Source organism: Theropithecus gelada, chromosome 14 (genome assembly GCF_003255815.1).
Source record: "Theropithecus gelada isolate Dixy chromosome 14, Tgel_1.0, whole genome shotgun sequence".
Taxonomy (NCBI): domain Eukaryota; kingdom Metazoa; phylum Chordata; class Mammalia; order Primates; family Cercopithecidae; genus Theropithecus; species Theropithecus gelada.
The window spans coordinates 90,543,210-90,556,264 of NC_037682.1; the positions used below are offsets into that span (position 1 = coordinate 90,543,210).

The window sequence follows — 13,055 nt, forward strand, 5'->3', positions numbered from 1 at the left end:
GTGACCATGTCAATCTGGTGTATGCCCGTGGAAAATACTTGGCAAAAAATAGACTTTCCATAAAAATGAGTTGATTCATAAATTACTTTTTATTTGCAAATATATGAAACCTCAGCATGTAGTTGTTTTTGAGTAGTTTGCTTCTGTAAAATGATTCCATTGATATATCACTTCACAGAGAACAGTAATAAGAAATAAACTGATGAACTGGGAACTATTTCTTTCTTTACAAACTGGCAGAGTTATGCTTTTATATTTTTCTTTAATACCTAAAATTATGTTTACAATGATAAATGTTTACTCACTGTAATAATTTTTCAAGAAATATTTTATTCAAAAATCTGAAAATTCATTTTATACTCATAAATTCTGTCTCCACAATTTAAAATAACTAATTGGAAAGTACTGAGTGAATCATTAACTTTTCGGTACAGTGTCAAAAAAGTTCTGATTTTCTTCATAATGCATGCTCTACATAAACCATATGTGTATTAAAAGTTGGTAAAAATTTGTTTTTCTGAAAAAAATTGTCAAGGATATCTATAAAATGTTGTTTGATTAAAGCGAAAACCTCTAAATTCTTATAATCAAGACCCCTGTAGAAAATAAGGACAAAGGAAAACACACATGATACACACAACACATGGTCACACACACACTCTCATTTACCACTTAATGGTTTACAATATCTGTTAGCAAGGCTCCAGAGGATAGAGGAGTAGCTCAGAATAATTAGGGCTTCAAAGTCCTTATCTATGTTTTTCAGACCATGCAGAGTAGATGTCCTTGTCAGATAATTCTGTCTGTGACAAACTAGTCAGAGACTAGAAAAGTGCTGCCTTTAACAACAACAGCAACAACAACAAAAAAGCCAACTATGTATAGTACAGCTAAATGGAAAAGCAAGCACACATTTCAAAGTGTGTATCTGTCACAAAATGTCTTTTCTGAGACTTCTCCTAAATGCTAAGAACACAGTTGCCCTTTTACCTGACTGCTCTGCCCTGCCTGACAATTTACTGGACTACTAGTTTCATAAGGATGCTAACTGGGCCCTTCTTCTGTTATTTGGATTCATTATGAACAACTGACACTTGAGTCTGCAATTGACTTACTTCTTAGACTTCAATAGTTTTTTTTTTTTTTTTTTCCACATGAATATATTATAGTTGATTCAACATGTTTTCAATGACAGAAAATGTGAGGTAAAAGACCATTAAAGGCACTACCTTATTTACTGTATTCATCAAGTTTTATCTCTAGGGCAAATTATTTTACCTCCTGAGGGCACACATCTGACAACAGGCAGCACCCTGTTTGTGTTCTGATTTGCTAGAAACACGCTGATGTTTAATGATGTCTGAGTTGCCACAAAAGGCATTTCCATAGTCACTGCACGAGTAGGGTTTTCATTCTGCATAAGTTCACTTGTAAGGAAGGAGCTGTGACTCTCCATTACAGGAATTTTCAACTTGACTGATTCTACCCATTTCTCTTGTGTGCATCTTCTTATGTTTGACAAGGTTTGGTGAGTAGAAGAAGGCTTTCTCACAATCACTGCATCCATAGGGTCTCTCTCCTGTATGTGTTGTTTGATGTACATTGAGTACTTTGTGGTGAAGCCTTTTCCATATTTGTTGCACTCATAAAGTTTCTCTCCTGTGTGAATTATCAGTGGATAATGAGACTATATTTGTGTGAATAGGACTTTCCACACTCAGTCCATACAAAGCGAGTCTTTCCTGTATGACAGCTCTCATGTTGTATGAGCCATATTTTCTGGATGAAGGCTTTACCACATTCATTGCATTCATCGGATTTTCTCCTGTATGAGTTCGGTGATATATAATAAGAGTGTACTCTGTGGTGAACTCTTTACCACATTAACTGCATATGTAAGATTTCTCTCCTGTGTGAGTTCACTGATGTATAATGAGAGTGCATTTGACAGTGAAGCCTTTTCCACATTCGCTGCATATACAAGATTTTTCTCCTGTATGCTGATGTACAATGAGGTTGCTCTTCACAGTAAAGCCTTTTCCACATTCACTGCATATATGGGGTATCTCTCCAGTATGGGTTTGCTGATGTACAACAAGGTAGTGCTTCATGGTGAAGCCTTTTCTACATTCACTGCATATATAGGGTTTCTTCTCTGTATGAATTCGCCCATATACAATGAGATTGATCTTCACAGTGAAACCTTTTCCACATTCATTGCACACATAAGGTTTCTTTCCACTACAAGTTTGCCAATGAGCAATTAGATAGCGCTTCATTGTAAAGCCCTTTCCACACTCGCTGCACATATAGGATTTCTCTTCTGTGTAAGCTTATTGATGTGCAATGAGAATACGCTTCACAGCAGAGCCTTTTCTATATTCATTGTGTATACAGATTTTGTCTCTTGTATTAGTTTTCAGAAGCTTAGTGAACAGGACACTTCTGGGCAATTTCTCACATTGACTACTTCCAGGATTCTCTTCTATATGAATGTTCTCATGGTAAATGAGCTGAGACTTCAGAGGAAGGTTTGCTCACATTCAATGAATGCATGGGGTTTCTCAATTTTCTGAGTCCTCCGATGCTTAAAGACTTGGAATTTAGAATGGATCCATTTTGCATTTTCAGAAAATCTAGTTTTGGTATTCGTACGTTCATACTTACCATGTAGAAGGGTTTTCTCACCTCCAATAAACTCAACAAGGTTATTTATTCCATGTTTTCTCTTCTGGTTGATTAAACTTAAACTTGATTTCAATTTTTTTTCTGTACATGTCAAATGTATTATGATTTTGCGCTAGAGGAAAATGTGTCTTGCTGAGATGTACAATATTTCTAAATGCATTCTGTCCACTGCATTGCTGCACGCTCTTCAGAAATCATTGGTTTGAAGAGCGCTCTTGCAGATGACTGTCAACTTTCCTGATTCCTGGACAATTTTTATTCTGGATTTTAGCATCTGTTATCCATGGTTCTTGTCCATGTGCCAACCTGGAGAGTGCATCTTGTTTGCTAGTTTGATACCCCAGTGATACCAAGTGGTTATAGTTCTCCACCATCACATCCTGGTACAGGTCCTTCTGAGCAGTGTTCCAGGAGCTGCCACTCCTCCCAGCTGAATTCCACAGCCACATCTTCCAGGGTCAGTTATTCCTGGGTCTTGATCATTTTCTTCTGTGCTCAGAAAATAGTGGATAACATGGACAATACACCTTTGTCTCTTCTGCATTTGCCATGAAGTTTTCCTAGTCAGAAATATTAGTGTCCAGGTAAAGTTGTCCCCAGAAATGATGATATCCAAGGCCAGCAACCTCCTTCTTCTTCCTTCATTGCTTCACTTGAGTTCTCTTGCTTCTGGGAGCCGGGAATTGAGGGCTGTGCTGGAACGTCTCCGAACACTACTGGCAGCGACAAAACGCCGCATCCACGTAGGAAACCGCTTCCTATTCAGACGCGCTCCTGCGCGGCCTAAGGGACGCTGAGCGGTGACAACGATGGAGTGATGGAGTCAGGCAAGGGCCACGGAGCTCGCCAGGGATCGACTGCGGTCGCTGCTCTGCGAGGTCACACGGCTGCGTCCACCACAGTGTTTCTGACAGAAGCGGCCATAATGGCTGCGGAAATCACTCTTGACCACCTCAATGCCTTTCTCTCTTCGTTGCGAGGGACACTCAACAGCTCTGGGCTAACCACGTAAGCTTTAAAAGTCGGATGCCCAGCCAAGGCCAACACAGCGCAGTGGCATTCTATTCAGCCGGCTGGGGGAAAAAAGATGGCAGTGCCCTTTGTTCCAATAGTTTTAAAGCACATAATTTAATTTGTATCTGGGTGACCCATAGCCACCTATACTGTGAGTGACTTATATGCAACTGAAACATATCTGCAGTTTTATATATTGGTATGCTTAAAGATATATGTTGTTTTGCTTAAAAACAAGATAGTTCTTGTTAGAGTATTGCACTTGAGTTGTTATCAATATCCTATAAAATTTGTGATATAAAACATAGGCACGTAAATATTGCTTTAGAAATAGAGTTTTATATCACTGAGAACACATTTCGGAAACTTTGCAATGAGACTCTTTCAAGTAAAGATCCATATATTGAAGATTCCTTAATTTGACTTAGTGTGACAAAAAGCAATGGCAATATAATATTCTAAAATGACTTTGGAATCAAGAAAAATTGAACTCGAGATAGAGTAATACATCACAAAATAATCAAAAGAGACATTAAAATGTAGGATAACAGATAGTATCTAGAAGAAGATGCAATCAAATAAATCATCTTTACTGTAATATTACAAATGTACTAGGTAATAACATATAAACACATATTTTTTTTTTTTTTTTTGCTAAGGAGTAGGATTTTAACAGAAGTGCAGGAAATGAAAAAAATAACTGACAAAAGTCATGAAAGATTGATTGCCATAGAAAAGTAAGTATGATTTTCTTGAACATTACCAAATAAGAAGGGTATTATCAGTATGCTGTTGTAACATGATGTCCAGACTGCCTGCAAGACTCAGCCCTGTGCAAGAGAGCAGACGATTAGAAATAGGAGACAGCTGTTGGAATATTGAACCAGAAAGTGATGCCAAGACTGAAGCATTAGTAATACATTGTTGAAATCTGAGACTTTGAAATAATCAGGGAGAGGAGATTAAAACAAAGGGGTGTTAGCACAGAAAGAGAAGAAATTGAAGAGTGAAATAAAGAGTTGGAGGAAATGTGAGAGAGGAGTTATCCACAGGTATAGCTGTTGAAATATTGGGGTTGTTTGCAGGTGTGTTTCTTTCTTTTTTTTTTTTTTTTTGAGATGGAGTTTTTGCTCTTGTTGCTCAGGTTATAGTACAATGGTGCGATCTCAGCTCACTGCAACTTCCGCCTCCTGGGTTCAAGCGATTCTCCTGCCTCAGCCTCCCGAGTAGCTGGGATTACAGGCATGTGCTGCCATGCCCCGCTAATTTTTGTATTTTTTTTAGTAGAGATGGGGTTTCACCATGTTGGTCAGGCTGGTCTTGAACTCCTGACCCTAGGTGATCTGCTCAACTTGGCCTCCCAAAGTTCTGGGATTACAGGCATGAGTCACCGTGCCCAGTCACAGATGTGTTTCTAAAGGACCAATTTTAATGGAAAAGAGGTTACTAATTCTGATATTGATTAATTCAACGAATCAGTAAGATTTATTTTCTCATTGTAAAGCAGAGGTTGTATTATATTCCTTGGTGAGTTTTGTGAAAATTATAATTTATTTATAGCTCCTCAATATTGATAGCTATTGTTAAATGTCTGACTTCATTGATCAAAATATTCACCAAAAATATTCATAAATATCTACCATTCTTCAGATACTCCGTTAGTGCTAGGGGTTTGAAGATAAATAAGATGAAGGCCTACCTCTCACAGGGTCCTGGTCCAGCAGGGAGAGACAGATAAAAAGGGTGAACTGAAGAAATAATAATCTGCAACAAAATATTATTACATAGGTTCAATGCTAGAAGTGAGTATTTGGTGCTATAACGGTACAAAACAAGAAGCAGTCAACTTTATATTGGGCAATAGAGCTTTGAAATTAACGTTCAGTGCAGTCTTACAAAATTAATTATAATGGAGAGGGGCTCTTTACAGCAGAGTGTGTGCAAAAAAACCCATAAGCACAGAGGCATGCAATGGCCTCATAAATCTGGGAACTACAATCAGCACAATGAAGATGAAGAATGGATGTGACTGAGTAAAGGAAAAGATAAGAAAATAATGTAAAGCTAGGGGTCATATTATTCAGGTTTTTGTATGATATATTAAATAGGGCTGCATTTAAAACTAACCATGATTAGCAGTATGAACTAAATGAGGATAGAGAAATAGATATAAATATATAGCAACTCCACTTTCCTAAGACTGCAAGAGTTGCTTTATTCCCCTCATTAGGGCACTTCCATCCAAATGACACAGAATTTGTTGTGGTAGAAGTGACATTATGTGACATTTGCTGTCAGTCTGGATAGGTTTAACTAAATTCACACATATCCTCTGACTTTGTATCAAATGCACCATAAGGGCTTCCTTAAAATGACTCAATTAACTATGGAACAATGTTTCCTGGGCAAAGATAGCTTTCAAAGGGACACATCAATGTAATTAACTACTATAAACCTAACTTTAAACATTTACATAGTAAATATATAATGCTTGATTATAGCAATATGTTTTGGCCCTATTTGGGCGTTTTCTTGGAGTTAAGGATGTAGGTAAAACTCAAAAGATAGAACTTGAAGATAAAATGCGATCGAAAACTGAGAGTAAAAATTTGCTGAAAAATTATAGGATATATAAACTACAGAAATAATTTAGATGCATTTTTGAACTGGAAATATAAGACATTTCTAAGAGTAGGTATTTTGTTAATCTTAGAAGGATTCTAATTACTCATCTCTTCAAAACTTATTCATTATGCACCTATCACTAAGTGCCAGATGTTGAGTGATGCTGATTTGACAAAACATGAGCCTGCTCCTGCCTTTGACCCTCTACTTAAAATGCACTTGTTTCATGTAGCTACATTTGTAAATCTCTTCAGATCTCTCTGTTAGGTCACGTTCTCAGAGAGACTTTTCCTGACTGCTTACATACAGTAACAATGACCACTGTACATACTCAGCCCCATCACTCTTCATTCCTCTTACCCTGCTTTGTTTTCCTTCATAGTAATCATCTGGCATTCTATATATTTACTCATTTATTCTTATTATGTCTTTCCTCCCTGGAATTCACAGGGTGGATGTTGCTTTCACACTGTTCCTTCTTTCCTTTCATATAGTTAAAAGGAAGACCTTGGCTCTCTCCTTTCTGAGACTAGTCATTTCCTCTGGATCTTGCATCCCATTTTCTTTCAGACTGAGGTCCCTTCCAAGAACAGGTGGTCAAGTGGCAAAAGGAGAGGCAAGGAATTAAAGTAACTCAAGAGTGACAATTTAAATATGTTGAGTCAGAAAAAAGATTAGGATCCACAGTTATAATGGAGAGAGAATCAGATATAAGTAATTGAAGTGCAAATACTTTTGTGAGACCTCCATGAATTACAGTATAAGCGGAAATGTGACACTTTCTTACATTCTCTTGTAATTTTCTTATTTTCTCTAAAAGATAAAATATTTTTGCTTTTATTTTGAATAATACTTTTCTTCACCATGTTGCTGTCATGGAAGTCTGAGATTAAACTCTCTACCTACTCCAGACTCCAGACTCCAGACTACACTTTCAGAGCATTTTCTTTTTTCTTTCTTTCTTTCTTTTTTTTTTTTTTTTCTGAGACAGAGTCTCACTCTGTCACCCAGACTGGAGTGCAGTGGCGCGACCTTGGCCCACTGCAGCCTCTGTCCCCCTGGGTTCAAACAATTCTCCTGCCTCAGCCTCCCTCTTTTTCTGTTATTAATTACATCAACAGTCAATTCTCTTATTGTTTCTGAAGATTTCAAGAGAAGCCTGATATGGGGCACAAAAGTGCAAGACATTTGGTTAGTAACTCCTAGATGATTATTGTATTAGTTAAAAATAAAACAACTGATATGGAGGGTGGGCATGCTGGTGTTAACTGAATTATCTCATGAGTGTTCTCAGTCAACCTCAACCCATCTCAAGATATATTTGATCATGAGATGTGTTGGGAAATCATCCTAAATGCTTTATGTATAATGTGTTGATGCCTTAAAGTATAAGGAGATTGGGGGAAATGTCAATTGGATTTGGAAAAAAAAAAACAGGTTCCTGGACACCATTACTGTCTTAAGAGTTTTGTACTCAGCAAGTCTATGTCCTCTATTCTGTTTTGTCACATTGTGATTATCAATATATCAAGGAGTTCTGTTGAATTCCAATAGAGCAACTACTAGAGTTGGCTCACTACTTTTGCAAGTAGACTATTAAATTATTATCAGTCTAACTAGCTGCCTGGCCATGGAAGGTCCTACAGATACTCCCTGTAGGAGAAGGGTTGGATATAGTTTTCACTTCTGAAGATGAACCTAGTCTTACCTCTCTGACAATGTAGTAGACAATTTTTTAATCTCTGTAAGAGCAATTGTCTTTCTTCCTTCTAATTTCTGTTAAAGGTGGGTTATTTTCCTTTACAACTAAATGGAACAAAATATTTCTGGAATACTGAAATCCTCTGCCAGATCAATTCTGTCTTTTCTGTTCCTTGTTGGAAAAAAAAAAAAAAATGCATCTTCTCTTCAGTAGATGGCTTTCCTCCTCTAATTTCTCTCATAGGTAAGCACAAACTTTAGGATATTTTATATCATTATCTTTTACTTCACTTTTTTATTTAATGGAAATCGCATTTGACTCACCTCACATACTGCTTTGTCCCACCGAAAGAATTTTGAGCATTTAACACATAATGTTGGCATCACTGAGCTCCTTAGGGCTCTATACGGTAGATTTCAGTTATTTATTGCTGTACAACAGCTCTCCCAAACTTACTGCTGTAAACAACAATAATCATAAATTGCTAAGAAATATGCAGTTCAGGTAGAGTTCAGTGAATGCATCATACCCCCTCCTCAAAATAGTGTCATAAGAGGTAGTTTGGAGACTGGAGGTGTGAGTTGATCTTAAGCCTTGCTCAGGTTCTGGACGTCAAGATTGATTATCACCTGGGGCCATCAGCGAGAACATATATACACAGTCTCTCCTAACAGCAGGGTGGCTAGACTCAAAGGACAAACATCTGAAGATACAATAAATGGAAATTGCCAGTTTCTTAAAGCCTAGATCCAGAAAATGGCAGTGTATCACTCTGTTTCCCACTGGCCCAATAATTGTAAAGCCCAGCTTCCAGGGGAGAGGAAAGAGGAATGACAGAAAATATTGAGTCCATGTATTCTAACTGGTCAAGTACTTATTCTAGTAACATATTATTTATATTCCTCTTACATACTAAATACACTAATCCAATGACAATGCACCAGTCCTCCTTATTCAGCCATGGTTTCACTTTCTAAGGTATCATTTATCCGTGGTCCACTGTGGTTAGAATACAGGTGAGTATAGTATTATAAGATATTTTGAGAGAGAGAGACAGACAGACAGAGAGAGAGAGACAGAGGGAGAGAAAAACCACATTCACATCACTTTGATTACAATTTATTATTATAATTGTTCTTTTTTATCATTAGTTATTGTTAATCTCATACTGTACCTAATTTATACATTACATTTTATTATAGGTATGCATATCTAGAAATAAACATAATATGCACAGTGTTTGGTAACATCTGTGGTTTCAAGTATCCACTAGGGGCTTGGAATGTATCTCTCATGGATAAGGGAAGACTACCGTAGTCCCCCAAAAGTCTCATTCTGTTAAAGTACTTGTCTCAGGGTTGAGTTTCAGAACTTTGTCATTTTTATCAAGCCGGGGTATAAATAAGACTCCTTCTGTGTGTTCTCTGGTATAACTGCTCAAAAACACTTCCTCTTGACACTATGACCCCAGGATTAAAGAGACAAGTTATCTGCTCCCTACATACCCATTATGCACTGACATTCAAAAGGACAGAAACCAGAGGCATCGAGCATTCTCTGACCAACTGAAGTTCTGAAGTGAGTCATACACATACGTATTTCCAATTTCTTGACTCAGGACCTGTGAATGATTCTTTCTTACTTCTGCTTTTTACATTATTGGTTCTACCTTTTGAATCATCCTATTATTTAATACAACGACGAAGAAGTTGCCTTTTCAATCTACTCATAAGAAATTTGGCATCCACAGGTCTCTTTTCACTTTGTACTGTCTCTGTCTCTTTTAATCCAAGCTGATCATGCTTCTATCAGTACAGTTTTCTTTAAAAAGAAAGCTTGTGGTTCCTTTATGAATCTTCACTGCATTAGGAAAAAAGATAACAACCATAGATCTCTGCAAGACAGGACTTCCTCAACACCACACTCGCTGTGAAGCTGTAGCTGAAAACCCTTAAGATTCTAAGAAGCCCTATTGTTTAAGGAGAATATCTGTGAGGCATGCTCCTAAGCTTTTAAGAGGACCTTTTATGTGTAAGGTCTATGAGGCACAGCCTTCGATCTTTCTGAAGCCTTAACAAAGAGTTTCACAGTCATGCCCTTGGCTTCATCTTTAGATCATGTTTTCCTAAAAGTGCATGGGCTTGATCTCTGCTCTGAGATCTTTTCTTATTTTGAGAATTTCCTGCTGACTATAGAGGCTGGGAATAACAATGAGTTTTATTTTCAAACCCAACAAGCTTTGGCTCCTTCATACTTAACTATTCTGTTTTTAGCTTATATCTATCCTACAGTATTTTATCATAGGCAACTAGAAGAGTCGAAGAAGCAAGATGGCACTTTTAATATTCTAACTGGAAATCTCCTCTAGATCATCAGCTTCATTAATTGTTGTTCCTATTTTCCACATTACTGGAGATGACACTATTACCAAACTTTCTGCCACTACAAGTGTCCCTTTTACTCTAGTTTGCAACAGTATTCCCCTGCTCTCTTTGACCACTTAATCATGACCTGCTTGAGGTTCTTTAGGTTCTATAGTTCTTTAGAAAACTATAAGTTTTTATTAAAAGTCTCCCAAATGCCCTTTCAGTTTCCACGTGTAACTTGATGTCAAACTCAGTGTCTCATGTTTTAGGTGGTTGTCATGGCAACATCCCACTTCCAATTTCCAAAATCTGTTTGAGTTACCTAATACTGCATAAAACCACCCCAGAATTAATGCCTCTAAAACATCCATTTATTATACTCATAAATTCTATAGATTAGGAGTTGGAAAGGGCACATTAGAGGTAACTTTTCTCATCCCATGGTATCTGGGGACTCAGCTGGGAGTATTGAAGGCATGAAGGGACTCCATGGCTGGGACTAGAACCATCTGAAGCAGTGCTTTCCAGTAAAATTTTCTATGATGACAGAAATATTCTCTCTCTGCATGGCTCAATTTAGTAGTCCTAGCTACATATGGCTATTGAACATGTGACTAGCACCACAGTACTTTATTTTCAATTAAACTTAAATTTCAATAGTCATATGTGCCTAGTGGCTACTATCTTAGGCACCACATGACTGATGGCTTGTGTGCTAGTACATTCGGAGGTCGATTCTGGCTGTCTTCCAGTTTCTAACCTATAGGTGACCTCACTTTGTGTTCTCTCTCGTTCTTCATAGCACATTGATAAGGTTCAAGAGCAAGCATTTCAAAAGGATCAGAGAAGGTTATATCACCTTTATCACTCAACCTCAGAAATCAGACAGCACCAAGTCTTACTTAATCACAGACCCACTCAAAATCACGAGTAGGAAACACAGGAAATATAGATCCCACTTTAACACCATGTTTTATACAGAGCATTTGACATGGGAGATCTTGTTGAGATCATCTTGGAAAATACATCTGCCATGCCACACATCCTAGTAAAAGGTGGGGGTTGGGGGGGTGGGGTATGTATGGCTTATCCTTACCATTCTACTTTCCTGGATTCTAATTTTTATTCCTTAAACCATGTAGCTAATTCATATAGCCTGGATTATTTTGTCAATTTTGGGATTCCTAGTAGACTTGAAAGTTATTAATTCAGCAGAAGTAAAATAAACCTCTTTTCATTAAAGTGAGCAGGTGTGTGTTTATCTTGGGCAAAAGAAATATTTCAACACTTTAGAGCAAAGGAAAAAAATAGATCATAGAGCATACAGGCTTCCCCAGAGGCCTACATTCCCCTCATAACTGTGCTGCTGATCAATGTTCATAATCGTGTGGGACAGAAATCAGGAGAGCACGCGTATCTCTTCACAGGATGCTTTCTCTCTTACCAACCAAGAGATCATGTTGTTACTGTGTTACATTTTTTAAAAAATCATTTTTTCTTCATATCACTGGAAAAATAAATGAGGTCCTGGATATTGAAATGTTCACAGTACCCAAGTGTCTAATAAATCATAACATAAGGGTTTAGAAGGAATGGGAAATCTTCTCAGAGGACGATCAGGCCATGGCCTAGCACCATATTACATATAAAATGCATTATATTGTAACCTGATGATACTTACCTGGCACATAAGAATCAAAATAACTCCTTTCCTATGAATCCTTTTTAACAACATAAAGCATATTTTTTACTCTTTCTTCTATGCTGTATGATAATTACAGAGCACTTGGTTCATACTCAATATTTGGTTGTAACATACATATTCTATATGGCACAATTATAATTTTGTATCTCACTTCCTATTTGACAGTGAAATCATAAGAAAAAGTGATGGCATCATATTTAATATAATCCAGAATTCCCAAGATGCCACATATAGAGTAGAAACACAGTAAATCTGAAATGATCTGGTTGTATTAATGAATAAGCAAGTATATTGCAAACTTATGTCTATAACAAAATGAAAGACACTGCTCATGGTTGCTCTCAAATTGTTTGTTCCTGATATATAGTAATACACATTTACTTGAATTGAATTATCAGGCAGTGCCTTTAGAAAGCTCCTCTAAAAGTTACAAAAACATCTTAAAACAATGACCGATGAGGTCATTAGATCAAAATATTTATATAAGGGGCTTTTACCTGGGGCTGTAAAAATCCTGCAAATAAGCATTTTTTTCACATATAAAATTATCAAACAGACCATGGTTAAATCAATTAGACTTTACCTATCAGGGAGGCTTATAACATAATGTTTTATAAACTTGAGGAAATAGGCATGTATTTATTATATATACAACTATATAAATACACTTATATAAAATGTTGGTGGTATTTTTAGTAATAAAATACTTGGTGGAGATAAATATAGTAAAATAGATTACTGATAATACACATTTTTAGTTATTTTAAAATTTTCTCTTAACTGAAATTGCCTATGCTAGAGAATCAACAATATTGTATTAATTGCAAAATTAATTGCATTAATATTGCAAAAATTTTCAGCTTTCAGAATTTGAATTCTTCTTTTCCTATTTTTTTAAAAGCTCAAAGAAAGTAACAGTAGCATCCTAAAGTCTCTTCTTTAAACTTCACAATGT

The 13,055-nt window shown here is 36.7% G+C and overlaps 1 pseudogene; it reads right to left on the bottom strand.

Annotated features, from left to right (window-relative positions):
* Nucleotides 1–1,424: 1,424 nt before the first annotated feature.
* Nucleotides 1,425–3,171, bottom strand: LOC112607349 (annotated as a pseudogene).
* Between the last annotated feature and the right edge of the window lie 9,884 nt (nt 3,172–13,055).